Genomic DNA, 4,651 nt, shown 5'->3' on the forward strand with positions numbered 1-4,651 from the left:
TTTTTTTTTTTTTTTTTTTTTTTTTTTTTTTTTTTTTTTTTTTTTTTGTCTTTCAGTACTGGGCATTGAACACAGGGCCTCACATGTGCTAGGCAAAGCACTCTACTACTGAGCTACATCCTTAGGCCCTTTCTAAAAATTTTAAGACAGGGTCTTACTAAGTTGTCCAGGCTAGCCTTCAACTTGTGAGCCTCCTTTCACAGCTTCCAGAGTAACTGGGATTACAGGCATACACCACTGTGCCCAGTGTTTTACTCTTTTACATGGTCATGAGAGTTTGCTGATGCTGAGTTTAGCTCAAGAATCATTTGTCCATCCACTCTCCAACATACCTTTAGTCTTCCAGAATACTTCTAAATATTTACTTCTGAGGACTTGCACTATTTGTGCCAATATTTCCCTAATGGTACTGTGCCATAATTAAAAAATGAATTTCTCAGAGTGAAAAATCAAAACTCGAACCAACTTTGTATATTCAATGTCCTTGCCAGTTTCCAAGAGATGCCCAGTGTCAAGGAGTGGAAAGATAGTCTTGTTTCTAGGAATATTCTATATTCTTGTTTAACTAAATAAAGTAGGAGTTCAATCTAGTATGTGCGGTATGAGTGTGCGTGCGCGCGTGTGTGTGTGTGTGTGTGTGTGTGCGTGTGTATGTTGGTACGCACATGCATATAGTTTCTTCTTACATTTGCACTGAAATCAGCAACTGTCATTATGTGGGTATTATGAATGAAATTTAACATTTGAATATATGGTTAAAGTGAGGAGAGAAAGACCACAGGAGCAATGAGAAGAAATAAATGTATTAGAAAATACATGAATATTATAATAAATTTAAGTTAAAGGGACTGTTCTATTCTGAATAATGAAGACCAACTGAACATACAGATTTACATATGACAAAGGGCCACATGAACAAAGAGAAGACAATAGTAATAAAATTGTAGAAGCTAGAAAACAGATGAATGGGGGCCAGGGATTTAGCTCAGTGGATCCACATCTCCTTCACAAGTGCAAGGTCCTGAGTTCAAGCTCAGATAGAAAAAGAAACATCCTGAAGAAAACAGATGAATTGATGGTAACCAATTTAAGAGACTTGACTCAATTGAATTCTAAGGAAGCATGAGGAAAACCAAAATACACAGTTTACACCTCAGAAATTTTTCATGACTTGAGAAATGGTGGCAGCTGTAAAAATGGGGTTAAGGAAAGGCTAAAAATGGGAGATTTCATTGAAAAATCTTTTTAAAAAGTTGGGTTGCAAAATATCTCCTCCACTTCAATTAATCGACAGATCCTATCTCATCCTAGATAATACTGATGAAAAAGATTGAATTAATTATAGTGAACAAAAAGGACAAGTATTTGAATTGTGAAACAGCAAGTATAGCTAAAGGTAGAGAAATATATAAATATAAAAGGGAATAAACAAAATTTATATATTAATTGCTCACACAGTCAGCTTTATTTTCCCACTCAGCTTCCCCAGTGCTCACATGAGTATGTAAAGGTCTGCTTTTGAGAATCTAATCAAATGGGGGGAAATGATATTAGCATTGGTGATTTTGTAAAAAAAAAATGGATCAGGCAGATCATATTGCTAGAGCAATGCTGTACATTAACTCAGGTCCTTGCTTTGCCTCCATGTTTTTTGTTTTCCTTAAAATGTTTTGTTTCAGAAGTGTAACAGTTTGTGCTCCTGGGGAACCTCCTGTCCAATGTATCAAAATGTTTTGTAACTGTTTGAATTTAGGGCCCTCCCGGGAATGTGCTATTAGCTCTGTCCCTCTCAGAAATATTGTCAGCTCCACCCCTTTCAGGATTGTTCTGTAACTCCAGTCCCTTGCTCTGTGAGCATACTCGTCCACTATGCCTTTCAGGAATATTCTGTAAGTCCGCCTTTCTGCAATAGTGAGCATGCTCACACAGCATGGCATGTGTTACAGGAAAGTTCTGTAACTATGACCCTCTGCTTCATTAAGCATGCTTGCCTATCCTGTACATCCCTATATAAGAGGGCTCTCATTTCTGGTGGGCACTCCTACTTGAGTACAAGCTCCTCTGAGCCCGCCGGTGTAATAAAAGTCTTTCCCCTTCTCTTCGAGTGACCATCAGATTCTCTAGTCTTCAAATTGCTATAGCCATGACCCAGAGCTGTAGCACTCAGCTGTACCTCAGAGCTGTGGCATTTGGCTATGGCACTGAGCTGTTCCACTTAGTCTCCACATTACAGTGTCTTTCATAGCTAAAACCTCTACTGAGGCCGGGGATATAAGCTCAGTAGCGCCACCACCTGCCTTGCAGGCCCAAGGTCAAGGGTTCAATCCTCTGTTCCACAAAACAAAACAAAAACCTCTACTCATGTGAATATATTATTTATTCAGACAGTCAAAGGTTATCAAATAAACTTTGCTGAGAGAAGAAAAATATTAAAATATTTTAAAGAATACTCTCAGAGAGACGTGAAGCAAGAACAAGATGATATGAAAAAAGAATATTCGGAATTCATAAAATGTTGGAGATAAAATAAAAATTTTAAAGAAGTTAACAAAGTAGCTCATAAATGCAAAAAAGTATTAGGGATTTAAAGTAGGAGAAAAAAAGAGAATTAACTCATCAAACCCAAATCTCAAAAAGTTGTGCTAATTTTGTAAAACAAAATGGAAGTGTCTTACATCATTTGCTAAGGTATTCTTAGAAGTTCCTGGGTTTCACAAACTGTTCCTTGTTTAGTCGTCTTTCTGATTTATATTTTGGTTTTCTTAAAGTTGTAGGGGAATATAGTTTCAGAGGCAAATGAGTCATTAAAATTTATGGAAGGTCCAGGGATGTAGCTCAGTGACACTGCAACTCCTGGCAAGTGTAAGATCCTGAGTTCCATCCCTGTTAAAAAAAAGACTTATGGAAAAAAGCAAAAGCTATTCCTGTCACCTATTATTGAGTTCTCCAAACACAAAGTAAGGAAAAACAGAAGGGAAAACACTGTCAACAAAATAATTCCAGAACCTCTCATCAAATTGAAAAACTAGAATCTCCAGTTTGAAAAGACTTATCCAAAAAATAACCAAATATGACCTTGTGTCAGATTTAAGAAAATAGTCACCTAATATTTCATGAGCACCCTGAATTGAGCCACATCAAGACAGAGTGTTAAGCCACTTAAAACAAAGCAAAGGTCTTATCAGAGACAGAGAAATGGAAAGACAAGTACAAATAGCTTTTATAAAAAGGCCCATGGACCATTGTGATATTTAATATAAAGCACAGGAGCACATAGTTCTAATCAGCAAGCAGTAGTTGGTCTACATTTGGTGACTGAGGCAGCATTTCATTCTCTCACTGCTGCTGAGGTGGCAGAAATTTGTTTAATTCACTAAGAAATGGAAAACACCAAAGTTATTAGTCAGTGAGGGAGTCTCTCAGGAAAAATTAAAGGTAACATCATCAAATGCTGACCTGAAACAGAACTCTGAGGAGTTCCAAATGCTACTGTGATGATGTAGAAAGGGTTGTCATGGAAGAGACAATGAGGGCATTCTGTTTCCAAGAGCAGCAGATTCTGACCTTCAGTCATCTACCTGTAAACCCCTGGGACTACAACCACCACTTCATGTCCTCACATTAAGTGAAAGATCACCAGATTTCTAGATTTCTAAAGAACTCAGTTCCTCAAAATGAAGAAATTCACGCAGGTGGCAAACTAAAAACTCTCTCCATGAGTGACAATGCTGATCATCAAAATGGAGAGTTAGAAATCACTCCACTGTGACACCATCTCCACCAGGTCTTTTGTCTTCGAGAGATGTTACCTGAAGATAGAACTAATCACTTCTCTGTTGAGACATTTTGTCAGCTATTTAGTGTTCTGCTTACAGGGCTTACACAACATCTTAGATATGACAGAAGAAAAACTCAGACCTTCATTGTGTGGCAGGTCTCCTGCACTGACTAATGTCCACAATGACAACAGCAGGCATGGCGTTTCAAATACAGCAATTGAAGGAACCTCTCAGGACATGACTGCTGAAGATGCAGCTGTGTTAAGAAGACAAATAATGAAACTAAATAGACGCCTGCAACTTGTAGAAGGGGAGAACAAAAAACGACCCAAAAGAGAGATGGTCATGTACTCAATTACAGTAGCATTCTGGCTGTTCACTAGCTGGCTGTGGTTCCGTCGTTAGTGGAAAACTCAGCTCCCAAGAATGTCTTGCTAGCTAGAAATACAGAATTCGCAAACATCTTTGTTTCTGTCTGCATTTTATGATTTTACACTTTATGCCTTCATAATTTCATTTCTTATATAAAGTAGGGAGGAAGGAGCAGTAAAAGTGTATTATGTCATTTAGCTGTATTTACATTTAACCTGTTCTGAAATAATACTTAAAATTCTTCTTTTGCATGTTTTGTAAACAGGCTTTATTTAGTCTTTTTAAATTTGTTACATTTTCTTTCTTTCCTTTGTTTATGTGTTTTTATTTTTTGAGACAGGATCTTGCTAAGTAATTCAGGTTGGCCTTGAACTCTGTGTCATGATGTCACCCAGGCTGGCCTCAAACTCATAGTGATCCTCCTGCCTCAGCCTCCCACGAGCTAGAATTAGAGGTGTGTGCCACCAAACCCAGCTATAGTCTTCTTTTAAAAAGAATGT

The 4,651-nt window shown here is 37.7% G+C and overlaps 1 pseudogene; it reads left to right on the top strand.

Moving 5' to 3' along the window:
• Positions 1 to 4,360, top strand: part of LOC117284758 — a 32,952-nt pseudogene extending 28,592 nt beyond the window's left edge.
• The last annotated feature ends 291 nt before the right edge of the window (positions 4,361 to 4,651 follow it).

Source organism: Fukomys damarensis, unplaced genomic scaffold (assembly GCF_012274545.1).
Source record: "Fukomys damarensis isolate Sample0158 unplaced genomic scaffold, DMR_v1.0_HiC HiC_scaffold_39, whole genome shotgun sequence".
NCBI classification, from domain to species: domain Eukaryota; kingdom Metazoa; phylum Chordata; class Mammalia; order Rodentia; family Bathyergidae; genus Fukomys; species Fukomys damarensis.